Source organism: Nomascus leucogenys, chromosome 16 (assembly GCF_006542625.1).
Source record: "Nomascus leucogenys isolate Asia chromosome 16, Asia_NLE_v1, whole genome shotgun sequence".
Classification (NCBI taxonomy): Eukaryota; Metazoa; Chordata; class Mammalia; order Primates; family Hylobatidae; genus Nomascus; species Nomascus leucogenys.
Window position 1 is genome coordinate 13,897,878 of NC_044396.1, and position 14,540 is coordinate 13,912,417.

Consider the following 14,540-nt stretch of genomic DNA (forward strand, 5'->3'; position numbering starts at 1 on the left):
CATCTGCCCTACAGGAGCATGCTCAGATTATGCTTAAGTTATTGCTGTCAGGTGTGTCTACCATAAAACCAATATGCCTTAAAGAATACCAGTCTAATTATTAGGGAGCTGAATCAAGATTGGGAGAAATAAGTTCTCATTGCCCATGTCAAGCTCAGGAAATATGCCATTGACACATTGACACTGAGTCCCATGGGACTGGGTCCCTGGTAATTCTTTGTTTTTATTTTTATTTTGATTTTTTTTACTTTTACTTTTGGTAATTCTTTCTGTACTTCTTTGCTTTTGTGACCAAAAAAGAAAAGGAACCTGCGATATAAAAAAATGATTTCAAAAAGTCCAAAGTCCTTACAGACCATGTTAAATTCCAGAACAAAGTTCAGCAGGTCAGCCTTGCTGTATTGGGAGCCACTTTCTACCCTGTTCCTGAAGAGGATTTTCAATATTGAGGAAGGGTACATTTTAGAAAGTCCACTGAATCAAGATAATTCAGTTATTGCTGGGGGCAAGGTGCTCCTGGCATTATGCACAACTCTGAATAGTACCGGTTGGCTATGCCTGGCTTGTCTGAGTTGAGCTGAGCTACACTGAAGTTAACCACTTCCTCATTAGCTGTGGGAGAGGATGCCTGCCTCCTGGCCAGCTGAAAGAGAGCAGCTGCACTCGAGGGGGTCAGGTGATGCTATTGCTCTGTAACAAGGGAGATGGGGAGGAAATATAAGGGGACATCAGTTGGAGCAGAGGTGTGGAGGGAAACGCTCTAGGGGATAAAGTGGTGGGTATTACTGGTTCATGAAAATGCTACCTAAGCAGGGTTTTCAGCTAAGGCAGGATTCCCAACGATATAATGCTCAGAAAGATCAAGTGGGAGGGGCGACTGGGGAGCATGTAATCAGGGTGGAAGTATGATATTTCGGCTGTGGATCTGAGTTGATCAATCTGCTTAGTGGACTTGAGTCCCCCCACCGCCCCTTGTCTGATTGCGGCTCCTGGGAGGTAAGTAGAGCTGGGCAGGAGGCTCACTCAGCCGCTGCTACGGGAGCTTCGCCGAGTGTAGCACCTCAGGCTTTATTATTATTATTTTTTGAATCAGATCTGGATTCAAATCTGAGAGAATCGATTTGTATCTTCTTTGCTCCTTTATTTATTTATTTGTAAAGTAGTAAAAATACCTTCCAGTGTTGCTGTGAAGTTTAAATGAGATTTAGAGCAAAATCGCTTGGTAGAGGGTAGACACCAAGCCAGCAGTTCTCAACCTTGGCTGCACGTTGGAACCAAGGGAAACTTTAAGAATGACCGCTGCCAGGCTTCACCAAAGACGAATCAAGTCACAATCCCCTTGGCTCCATGCGGCCAGGGTTGAGAACCCCTGTACTAAAAACTTATTTGTACTGAGAAAAACCTCTCTTTAGAGATAAAGAAGAGGAGTGGAGTTTGGATAACTTCAAGTATTGTGTAGTTAACTACCATTGATTTTCTTTTGTATAAAGTGGTAACTTAGAAAAAGTACAGCTACCTCTGTCTTGTAAATCCCTTTAGATATAGTCCTGGTTCTAGGCAATTCCCTTTGTTTCTCATACTTAGGAGAGCAGACTTGGGAAGTTCTGGGAATTAAAAAAAAAAAAAAACCCTCTGGAGCCCTCCATTTTTTGAGAAGCTGGTCTAGCTAATCAGGTTTAAAGCAGGAGCATGTGGGCTAAGTGGACTCCAGCAAGGAAGTGAGGGTCCTCCGCCGGCCTCCTCCCAGGCCTCATTAGAAGGGATCTGACGCTGGCTGAGGCTCACTGATAGAGCCAGATGGTCTCTCCCAAGCAGGGCTTCTGTTCTCCCCTCGTCCTCCCCTGCACTGTGGGCTGCTCCTGTGGACCACCCGAGGCAAGGGAATTACACAGATTGCAGATGTGAGCTTTCATTTCCTGTGTTTCCTCCTGTAGCTATTGGAAAATTCTAGTTTGAAGATAACATGGCTTTTCCAGAAACTCCTGGATTGTTCCTGAGACCAGGCCCAATGTAATCCTGAGTGGGAAAACCAAAGGGAGGAGAATTTGGCCTCCTTGTCTCCTGAGTTACTAGGTTTAGTCATGTAGAAAGAAAATAGTCTTCGTTCAGGCAGGCAGTCGAGTCAAGTTTATCTAGGGCTGAACTGCCTGAGCTGAGACACTATTAGAGGGGCTGAAGGGCCATTGTGCCCACATTGTCATTTTCTACTTTATCCAGGGCAAAGATAATCTTTGTGTACTGAAATGTTCTTATTCACATTTTAAAAACATAAAAAACAAAAGAGGTCAAATAATAGGTAAAATTAGTTAGAAAAAAAAACAAACCTCATATACTTAAAGGAAAATAAATGATTTTGAAAACCGTAAGACATTTCCAATAATAGAACAAAATGATCTGAAGTGCCTAGACCGAGGTGACTGAAAATGTTTAGCCTATGTTTTGTATATTTATGTCAGTTCAATTTCATTATTTTGCAGTGAATATGCATTAGTTGCAGGGAATATTTCTTTTTTTAAGAACAGCTTTATCGAGATATAATTGACATACCATACAGCTTACCAACTTAAAGTGCACAATTCAGTAGTTTTTAGTGTATTCTCAGAGTTGTGCAACCACCACCATAATAAATCTTAGAAAATGTTCATCACTCTCAAAAGAAGCCCCATATCTTTTAGCTCTCAGCTCCAAATTCCCCCTCTGACCCCCAACTGCAGGCAACTCCGAAATCTTCTTTCTGTGTCTATGGACTTGCCTATTCCAGACATTTCATGTGAATGGAATCATATAATATTAGGCTTTTTTTGTCTGACTTTTTTCACTAAGCATAATGTTTTCAAGGTTTAGTCTTGTAGTATCAGTATTTCATATCTTTTCATGGCTGACAAATAGTCTATCATATGGATACCACATTTTATCCATCAGCTGATGAATATTTGGGTTTCTATCTCTTGGCTATTATGAATAATGCTGCTGTATTTGTGTACAAGTTTTTGTGTGATGTTTTTATTTCTCTTGGCTATATACCTAGGAGTGAAATTGCTGAGTCAAATGGTAACTCTATATTTAAGTTTTTGTTAAAACTCCCAGACTGTTTTCCAAAGTGGTTGTGTTATTTTACATTCCCACCAGAAGCATATGAGGATTCTAATTTCTCCACATCATCTTCAACACTTGGTATTATCTCTTTTTTATTATAACTGTCCTGGTGTGTATGAAACACCCTGGTGGATATGAAATGCCATCTTATTGTGGTTTTGATTTGCATTTTGCTTATGCCTAAGGATGAGCATCTTTTCATGTGCTTTTTAGCTATTTGTATATCTTTTTAAAAATTTCTATTCAGATCCTTTGTCTATTTTATTTTTTTTTTGAGACAGAATCTCGCCCAGGCCGGAGTGCAGTGGTGCTATCTCGGCTCACGGCAAGCTCCGCCTCCCGGGTTCATGCCATTTTCCTGCCTCAGCCTCCTGAGTAGCTGGGACTACAGGTGCCCGCCACCGCGCCTGGCTAATTTTTTGTATCTTTTTAGTAGAGACGGGGTTTCACCATGTTAGCCAGGATGGTCTCGATCTCCTGACCTCGTGATCCGCCCACCTCGGCCTCCCAAAGTGCTGGGATTACAGGCGTGAGCCACCACGCCCGGTCCCTTTGTCTATTTTTTGATTGGGTTGTTGAGTTGTAAGAGTTGTTTATATCTTCTAGATACAGTTCATTTGCCAGATACGTGATTTACAAATATTTTCTTTCCTTCTATGAATTGTCTTTCACTTTCTTAACAGTGTTTTTTGAATCGCAAAAGTTCTTAATTTTGATTAAGTCCAGTCCAATTTTTTTTCTACTGTTATTTGTGCTTTTGGTGTCATAGCTAAGACATCATTTCCAAATCCAAGGCCATAAAGATTTACCTCTGCTTTCTTCTTAGAATTTTATAGTTTCAGCCCTTATAATTTGTCTTTGATATATTTTAATTTTTCTGAATGGTGTGAGGTCAGGGTCCAGTTTCATTATTTTGCATGTGAAGATCAATTTCACCATTTACTAAAAAGAGTATTCTTTCCCAGGAAATACTTCTCTTAAGGGCAGAATTTCAGAGGCAATCTTGTTTTGGTGTCTAATGAGAGACCCACAGGCAGAGAAGGGGGACCATTTAATAAGCCTTAGTGTCCAAGTCTGAGTCCTTCCAAGCAAAGCTCACGTGCACGCTGGTCTCCTACTTGACCCCATGACAGGACTTCCTAGGCTGTCACTGCACACTGGCTAAGTGGTGATGACCACCAGGGCTAACATGAAGGGGTAGTGTTCTAGGAGGTGTATGTTTTGGAGAATTAAAACAGTACAGTTCACTATGGCTGTGTGGAGTTTGTTGTGCACATGGGACACCTTGGGGAAGTTGTGGAATAGTCAGTTGGATATAGAAAATCAGAGCTTTGACCAGAGGAGAGATCTGGTCTAGAGAGAGACTTGAGATGTTGGCAAGTAGATGGGAGCAGAGTTGACCTCCACAGAGTGAGTGACAGGACAAGATAACCTGGGATTGGGCCCAAGGAGTTGGATGAGTCACAAGTAGGACTGCAAGGGACTGGCTCAAGAGGTGGAAGGAAAATCAGAGTATTGGCAAGGAAGCCGGGGTAAAGGGAAATTTGAGGAGAGCTCGCCATGGTGTTGAAAGTTGTGAGAGGTCAGGTGAGGTGCAGACTGAAGAGCGTTCATCTGATTATCATGAGTAGGTTGTTGGCAACCTTGGTGAGGGTGGTTTCAGTGGAGCAGTGAAGATGGAAGCCAGACGCTGTGATCTGAGCATGAGCTGGATGGGAGCAAAAGCTTGTTAGCTGAAATCTGATAAGAGACAGAGATAGGTCTCAGAAAACCAATAAGATGATGGTCATTTCTTGGAATTTAAAGAAAATCCAAGATCAAATAAAAAGCTTAGCTGTCTGAGAAAAAAATGTCTGAGGGAAGATGAGCATGCTCATGTTTACCAGATCCAGCTTGCATGTTCAACATCAGACCGACTGCATCATTATCTCAGACATTCCTGCAGAAATGGGTTCTACATGGTGGGGTAATTAATCTCAATTCAGAATAGGCTTTGCTAAAGAATATTTACTGGAGGATAAAGCAATGACTCCTTAAGCTAGTGTTTCTCAGAAGTGTTTATGTAATCACCTGCATCAGAAATCCAGAGTGCCAGCCAGGCACGGTGGCTCACATCTGTAATACCAGCACTTTGGGAGACCGAGGCAGGAGAATCACTTGAGCTCAGGAGTTCAAGACCAGCCTGAGCAACATAGAACCTACCTCTACAAAAAAATTTAAAATTAGCTGGTGTGGTGGCACTTGCCTGTAGTCCTAGCTACTTTGGAGGCTGAGGCAGGAGGATTACTTATGTCCAGGAAGTGGAGGCTGCAGTGAGCCATGATTGCATGCTACAGTCTAGCTTGGGCAACAGAGCAAGGGACCCAGGGACATACCCTGAACCAGGATTTCATAGTATAAGCCCCAGTTTTAGTGAACTCTAGTTTGGAAAGACCTGGAAGGCATTTGTCCAATGTACGACTGATGATGTGAATACTTATTAGCCATCCCATTCACGAGATTCTCCAGCAATTTCATGGCACGGGTAGCTGGAGCGAGATTAAGGGCCCTGACTACTGGGCAGTTGCTTGGAGCCAGCATCTATAGATGAAGTTAAAAATCTTCCTGGAATAAACAAAGTACAAAGTGGGTCCACTTCTGTCAGAGTAGATAGTGGGGAAGAAAATCTTTACTAGCCTCAAACTATCTTCCTTAAATATTTTTCAGAATATCGCGAGGTGGCTGTCAGCTAAGATTTTTAAACAACATTATGTATGATTAAGTGTTTCTTACTTCGAACTAGTGATTCATTTTGTTATCTAAGTTTTAAATCTTGTAATAATTCTCTCAAGTTTTCTGGTTTGGAAAACTGCCAAAAACAAAACTCAACAACAGAGAAGCCTCCAAACAAAAACCCCAAACCCAAACTCAGAAGTAAGTATAGGCCGGGCGCAGTGCCTTATGCTTGTATTTCCAGCACTTTAAGAGGCTGAGGTGGGCAGATCTTAGACCCCAGGAGTTGGAGTCCAGCCTGGATGGATGAAACCCCATCTCTACAAAAAAAATGGGATATGGTGGTGTGTGCCTGTAGTCCCAGCTGCTTGGGAGGCTTAAGTGGGAGGATGGCTTGAGCCTGAGGGGCCAAGGCTGCGGTGAGCCAAGATCGCATCACGGCACACCAGCCTGTCAGCCTGTGACAGGGCGAGACCCTGTCTCCAAAAAAGAGCTACATGAAAGTAAGACCTGTTTTGCTTAAATTTATCAGAAAATGGACTCTGTCCTGGCCAGCAAAAGTAGTTAAGAAAGATTCTGCTTCAGCCTAAAACAATGACTAGCAGAAAATTAGTTTCACTTCATTCCACTAACTAAATGTGGAACAAAAACTGTGAACTCTAGGTTTCAGGGGGTTCAAAATTATTTGCTTTTCTGGGTTCCTATTGGCCTTTGTTGAGCCTGCAGGCAATCATGACTATTTAGAATTATTGAATTAAATAACTGAATGGAGTTGAGTCCTAAGAAGTACTTATTGAGTACTAATTGAAGACAAAGTTTCTGCCATCATCAAGTTAACAGAGCAAGACAGATATTAAGTAATTAAAATATTATTTTACACTTCTATTAGGTGAGGGTTGTGAGTTGATGGACTCATGATAAAATATTCTGAATGTGTAGTGTGTAACACATAAAGAACATGAAATGCAAGTACCTGAAAAATTGAGAAATTTAGCACTTATAGATTTCATTTTGAGTTTTAAAGAATAAAAATAGGCCAAGTGCAGTGGCTCATGCCTGTAATCCCAGCACTTTGGGAGGCCAAGGCAGGCGGATCACCTGAGGTCAGGAGTTCAAGACCAGACTGGCCAATGTGGTGAAACCCCGTCTCTACTAAAAGTACAAAAAATTAGCTGGGGGTGGTGGTGGGCACCTGTAATCCCAGCTACTTGGGAGGCTGAGGCAGGCAGATTACCTGAGGTCAGGAGTTTGAGACCAGCCTGTCCAACATGGTGAAACCTCATCTCTACTAAAAATGCAAAAATTAGCCAGGTGTGGTGGCAGGTACCTGTAATCCCAGCTACTCAGGAGACTGACTCAGGAGAATCATTTGAACCTGGGAGGTGGAGGTTGCAGTGAGCAGAGATTGTGCCATTGCACTCCAGCCTTGGGGACATCAAGACTCCATCTCAAAAAATAAAATAAAATAAAAAAGAATATAAGTATTAGAAGTGTAACATGCTTTGACTTTTAGGAATAATTCCAAGTTTTCATAGCTTTTTTGTCTGGGAGGCTATCTAGACTTTCTTACTAATAAATGTCCGTAAATTAATTACTTATGTATTTTCTAGGGATAATATTGGAGGAATGCTTAAAACATTATAGACAAAAGTGTTGAAAAATTTTCACCATCATGAAGTTGTGAGTTGAAAGCATTAGCCGAAGTCCTTTCACTTGTTCAGTTTTGTTTTCTTTTTCTTTTTTTTTTTTTTTTTTTTTCTTTTTGAGATGCAGTCTTGCTCTGTCACCTAGGCTGGAGTGCAGTGGCACAATCTCTGCTCACTGCAACCTCCACCTCCCAGGTTCAGATGATTCTCCTGAGTCAGCCTCCTGAGTAGCTGGGATTACAGGTACCTGCCACCACACCTGGCTAATTTTTGCATTTTTAGTAGAGATGAGGTTTCACCATGTTGGACAGGCTGGTCTCAAACTCCTGACCTCAGGTAATCTGCCTGCCTCAGCCTCCCAAATTGCTGGGATTACAGGTGTGAGCCATTGTGCCTGGCCTTCGGTTGTTTTCATCCTATAAATCATACCTCCTTTGCTTTGGAAAATTAAATCACTAATATTTATCAATTACATTTTCCTTATTCCTATTATTAGCAAGTCTATTGAACCAGCAATGTCTCACTTTTCATGAAAATGGGTTCCTAAAATGCAGTGGTGGCTATCCTGAAACATTCACGTTCTTAACATTTGGATTTAATCTGGAAGGATGTACAAACCATGTAAGGAATATATGAACAGCTGTCAGAATCTTGTTAACCTGGTATCCCAGAGTACAGAAATAGCCTCTGTAATTCAGAGATGCAATCACCTGTTAATTTCTCTGATGGGTGGTTTAGGCGTTTTCAGTGTTTAATCAACCTAATTCTTTGATCTGGAAGCTGGGGGCTAGAGATAGCATATGATGTACAGGGGAACCCCATGTTGGAACTTGGCCATCTTCTAACAGGAATGGGCTCATACAGGGATTTCTGCCCTTGGACTTTTTTTTTTTTTTTAATTACTCGCATAAAGCTGGAAGGAAAAAAATCCGGCAGAGTCTATAGCTGTAGTGAATAGGATGGGATTTGAATCAGACAGACCAGGGTTGGAGTCCTGATTCTGTAGTCAAAGGCTGTGTGACTTAGACAAGAAATAAAACCTCTCTGTGTCTCCATTTTCTGTCTATAAACTGGAATCTACTTTTACATGCTAAATGAGGAAACAATTTTAACTGATATACCAACATGTCATGAACATTGTTATTGTTGCTGAAAAACAATGACTATAAATGATACATATGCACTTTATTTTTGAAAAAAAACTCATAAATTTAAAAGCCCTTTATTATTTTAATATTTTCAAAGAAGACTCAAACTTCTTTCTGAACAATGCTGTGTGATGAGATGCTTGCCCTTGATTCCAGGAACTGAAACATGTGGTGAGTGGAAGCGATTTGATTTTGTAGAACAAGCACACTTTATTCAGCTAATGGGAGGGCAGAGGTGTGAAGAATGTGGGAAGTGCTTAGCCTCAATAACCTCATTCTTCTAAATGAGTGATGCTGGCTGTGGAACAAAGCAAGAAGGGCCCTTGCTGAACCCACTGGTCCACCAAGGATGTTAACAGCTGGCATGCAACTAGATGGTTTCACTTGCAGGGTCCTGGGGATAAATGAGGTCTATTCCCACAGGGGCTTAGAGCAGTGGCTTAGAGCACTCATGAAACCTTCTCATGAAATCTGGAAAGGTGGGAGCCCTTCTAGAGAGTGGGCTGGGCTCTCGTGCTTTCCCTGTGTCAGATACACACCTGGAGAGGAATGGAAAACACAACCCCAGCTCAGGAGAAGCCAAGAAATGAACATGAGAAGGTCCACAGAAACAGGGCCAAGTGTGACACACCGGACACAGACATGACATTGATACTCACCTTCAGTGTGGATTCCCAGAGTGAGCAAAGTGTGGAAATCAGGAATTGGTCTAAAAGAAGCCTTGACTTGAGAAATCTGGGGGCATTGGCTTTTATTGGTTAATCAAAAACCTCATTTTGATTGGGGAAAAATAAGTTGTTCCTAGGTAAATCCATTCCCTGAATCGTGGAGGGGGGAAAAAAGGACTTGGTTTGTGTTTGGGGGAAAATTTGCTATTGGTTGTTTCTTGCAGACTTTGGAAGGGACCCTTGGATTTCAAAAGCAGGCACAGCCAGATTGTGTCTTTCCTCATGTCTTCTAAGTCATTTACAATGTCTCATGTGGCTGGTTATCAATGAACTGTGTCATTGCTTAGACATGGCGCCCCTGCTCCGCCTTTTGTGTTTGAGATGGAATCTACATAAATATTTGCTGATCAAGTCTCCTGTGCTAAGTGTTGGGGGTATAAATTATGAACAAAAGTCTTTGATGTCATGAACCTCACACTCTAGAGATAGTTGGATACACAAAAACTTTTCCACTCTAACTTCTTGTCTTTTTATTGACTCATCTACATCGAAAAATGTAGCAACCTGTTTTGAGATGGATTAGATGTAAATTAAACTTCTTTTGGTACAAAGTCATGTCTTTCCTGGAGTAAATGTAATGACACTTTTTATGATACCCAGTGGCTCTCGAAGAGCAATAAACAATGTTAATGGTTAATGTTTGACTGAAGCTGAAGGGAGAGGCTGGGAGGCAAAGCAGGGAAGAGGGAGTGTTCCCGGGGGAGATACTCCTGTTGTAGCAGGAGTCTCAACCACTGAATGGAAGAAAAGGACTTTTAACCACCATTTTGTGACTTACAGAAAGGTAAGGGCTGACATGTCTCAACTGTGTCAGTAACATATTTATTCCATAAGGACAAAGTAGATGGAGGGGGAGGGCACTTAAAAAGTTGCTTGACAAATTTGTTCCTTGAGGCGGGCTATGTAGATGTGGAGAAGGGAAATTTGTTGCTGGCGTGACAAGTTTTGCTTGTGGAGCACAATTTTTTTTTTTTTTTTTGTAGTTTCTTTTCATTGGTCTATATTTTCTAAATTCATTTGATGAAGTGGCTGCAGTGAAATCAAGCTTGGCAGTGGAATTAAAGGGGAAATTGAGTTCTCTGATGTTTAAACAAGTATCACACCCATTCTTTGTGATGAGCGTATAAAAGTCCCTGGTCTTAAGATGCTCTAGGGCTCTTGTATTCTAGAAATTGGTGTTGGAATCGCATTCTCAAAAAGCATGTCATTCTATCTACTTCTCAGAGAATGAGATTCAATTTGGGATTCTTAGAATTGTCTAGGACACAGCAAGGGAGGGAACATGCAGAGAAGAAGAAAAGCCTTTTTGTAAAAGTACTAGAATAAGAATTGAAGACAGACAGACAGATCTGCCTTCACAAGCGAGAGAAGAGGCTGATGTGCGTGTTACTCAGCTTCCTGGGCTGCTTTTGGCCTTGGTGGTGGAGGTACCGCCTGCTAATATGCGGTTATTTTTATGTTAAGTCACGCACAGCTTATTGGTATCTTCAATGGTCTGATCTTTGCCTCTGTCTTGGTCTTTTCTTTATGACAGGTGACTTTATGGGGACAGATGCCCTCTGTGGTAGGGGATGCTGAGCAGCAGATTGTAAGGACAGTGCCTTCTCTAATGTTTTCTTGTCTTTATTTTTCTTCAAAAACTTAAATAGCAAATGAGGCATTATTTGAAAGAAGAAGAAAAACACATGTTTAGAGGAAAGGAAGATGGATGCTATTCAGCTCTCACCAGGAAACAAAGCGAGTCCTTTACTGAGAGAGGGTTTCTAGTGAGTTACAGGGCCATATGAGTCTTCAGGGTTGGCCAGATGGGTTAGGCCAGCTTTATCATTTTCCAACCTGTGGGCACAGAACAGAGAGCTGCCACTGGAGACTTGCCTAACCAGGTAGTTGTGAGAAGTAAATTAGATAAGTAGGTAAAGAGCTTACTATGTTGCTTGGTGCATGGTACGCATCCAGTGAATGTTAGCTCTCTGTTCCATGAGAAAGTTCAAGTAGGTGACTCAGGACGAATTGAGAAATTGCTGTTTCATTCTTTAGAAAAATAAGAAAAAAAATCAGTAATGCCATAAAAATAGCATCTACCATTATGCAAGAGAAGAGCTAATTCTATGTTCAGGAAGTGGGATTCAAAAATATGAGAATAATAATCTCATGGTTCCCATATAAGTCTTTGGGTGAGGTGCAGGTGTGGCATCCTTTGAAACTCACCCAGATGACTCCTGAAAAAAGTCATCACTGTTCAAGGTGAAGGTTACATTTCCGGTACCTCCTCCTTTCTCATACAAAAGGCAAAATATGGCTGGGTGTGGTGGGTCATTCCTGTAATTCCAGTACTTTGAGAAGCTGAGGAGGGAGAATCACTTGTGCTGGAGTTCAAGACCAGCCTGGGGGGTCTGAACATAGGGAGACCTTGCCTGTACAAGAAAATTAAAAATTAGCCAGGCATGATGGCACTTAACCTGTAGTCCTAGCGACTTGGGAGGCTGAGGTGAGAGGATTCCTTAAGCCCAGGAGTTTGAGACTGCAGTGAGCCATGATTGTGCCACTGCACTCCAGCCTGGGTGACAGAGTGAGAAACTGTCTCAAAAAAAAAAAGCTGGATGGTGTGCAAAATATATCCTGGCCGAAACTCTACTTCTCGTTCCATTGTCAAAAAAAAATGTCTAGAAGGATGTGTCCCTCATTTTTCTTCCACATTAACAGCAACAACTCTGAGGAGGAAAGCTGGGCATTGTCATGCTCCTTGCTCTGGAGGCCGACAAACAGTGCTTGAACAGAAGCTGGTTCACATGGGTAGAGATGTATAGATTTGACATAAAATTGCATTGATTCAGAAATCCCTGGTGTCAGATTTAGAATGGGGCTAGTTGTTCTGTAACTGCTCGTTGATTATCCAAAGAAAGACATGCTGAATTTTAAGGGAATATCTATCTACTTATTTGTTACTTGTGAGAACAGACAGGAAGAAGAAGGAATGTTTACTTAGGTACAAGAATGTTTACTTAGGTACAAGAAATATTAACTTAATAAAAGCACATATTCCACTAGTGGCTGAGGTATTAACTACACTAAAGTTGAATTTTGTTTTTTTTTCACTTAAGCAATACGTAACAAGCTAAGCTGTACTTGATTGTTGTGTATGTGGTACAAAGAAAATTTCTCTTCAAATATTCTGTAAGACTGACATGGAATTCTCTCATTCATATTTCTGAGTTATTCGTTTTTGACCATATACTTATTACTTAAAAATATTAGGACTTGTTCTTAAGTGAGGGACAAAGAGAATGGAAATGGTAGATTTATTCCCTTAACATCTAAGCTAAAGATGAGCTCTCTTCCTCACCGAGAGGCCATCTAGCAGAGTGGCTTGGTGCTTGGCCCCTGCATTCACACCACTTCCTCAAGCGCTCTAAGCTCAGTTTCCTGCTCTGTGGGATAACAACAGGACCCACATTATATGATTGTGTTGTTCAAGTAAGTTATCCAAAGTGTTTAACTTAGCTTGCATTTGTTGAGCATTTGCTATTTTTTAAAACAGTTCCAATGATTTTAAAAAAAACAATTCAAGAATGAGATTTCATTGTGGTCTGGCATCTTTTATTAAGCAGAATTAAATTTATTTTCCCTTCCTCTCCTACCCATCCCAGTTGTCAGTTATGATTTAATTACAGAAATCGGAAAGTGAACCTGCCATACTTAAGCATGACTGCACATTCTTGGCATTAAAATTCCTGCCTTGGGTCACCTTGCAAATGAACTGGTATTAGAGTAAGTATTTTTCTTTCTTTTCTCTTCTCTCTTCTCTTCTCTTCTCTTTTCTTTCTTTCTTTCGATCCCTCACTGTCTAAATCCTATGGGATGGAACCTAATTTAGATTTACTTCCTACTGAATTTCTAAGGCCAGGATGTGTTGCTTTATTATCTTGACAAAATGCTCATCCATAAACTTTATATTACATAAAGAAATGTTGTGTAATACATAAAGAAACACTTTGTCAAAAAAAAAAAGTCAAGCCACCTTTTATGAGAAATAGTGATTCCAGTCTTCCTCCTTAGTCCAGGGAAGATGCTTGTGATATTGTTCTGCTAGATATGGGGGAGAAGGGGTCTCCTCCTGCCACCTTCTAGGGTTTTTGCGGGTATGTAGCTGCACACATGAGGGAAGTCAATGCCAAAATTCTTCCTGGCTACCTGCTTAAAACCCATTTATGCCTAGTGTTCCATTATTGGAACACTAAGCATGTGGGAGTTATTTATATCCTACTGCACAAGGTCATCGTCAAGGTCTGATTGCAAAAATTCAAAAAATTGCAACCTCAGGTATAAATGGGTTACGACATCAGGCAAGTGCCCTGGTGGGACAGTCACTGTTGTCCCTAGGTCAATGGCTCCCTTTCCTGTGACTACTCTGGCCCCCCTTCCATTCAATGCTGGGATGTTTTTGGAGACTTGGAGGAGAGGCCTCTTCTCCCCAGCTGACCCTTCCCTTGCTCTGTCTTGGGGAGCAGTGGGGGAACAAAAGCCAACCAAGAACAAGCATGATATCTCTCTCAAATATTTCTTGGAACTTGTTATTCTTTTCTTTAATAATTATGCTAGTAATTCCATTACTGGGTGTATACCCAAAGGATTATAAATCATTCTACTATAAAGACACATGTACACGTATGTTTATTGCAGCAGTATTTACAATAGCAAAGACTTGGAGCCCACCCAAATGCCCATCAATGATAGACTGGATTAAGAAAATGTGGCACATATATACCATGGAATACTATGCAGTCATAAAAAAGAATGATTTCATGTCCTTTGCAGGGACATGGATGAAGCTGAGAACCATCATTCTCAGCAAACTAACACAGGAACAGAAAACCAAACACTGCATGTTCTCGCTCATAAGGGGGAGTTAACAATGAGGACATGTGACACAGGGGAACATCACATATCGGGGCCTGTCCTGGGGTGGGAGGCAAGGGGAGGGAGAGTATTAGGACAAATCCCTAATGCATGCGGGGCTAAAACCTAAATGCCGGGTTGATGGGTGCTGCAAACCACCATGGCATGTGTATACCTACGTAACAAACCTGCACGTTCTGCACATGTATCCCAGAACTTAAATTTTTTGAAAAAGACAAACATTTTTTTAAAAAAGAATAATTATGCTAGTAATGTGTATTATAATTGATTGTATGAATCTAAACCATTTTAAG

The 14,540-nt window shown here is 41.2% G+C and overlaps 1 protein-coding gene across 2 annotated transcripts in view; it reads left to right on the forward strand.

Moving 5' to 3' along the window:
- The first annotated feature begins 890 nt into the window (after positions 1 to 890).
- The window catches only part of CDH17 (cadherin 17), a 95,540-nt gene continuing 81,890 nt past the window's right edge, over positions 891 to 14,540 (forward strand). The window contains exon 1 of one of the 2 annotated variants that reach the window (XM_003268315.4): positions 891 to 996. The gene's annotated coding sequence lies outside the window, so the exon portion shown is untranslated. Of the gene's footprint in view, positions 997 to 10,042; positions 10,115 to 14,540 lie in introns of those variants that run through there. The other variant, XM_003268313.4, reaches the window with a different exon arrangement.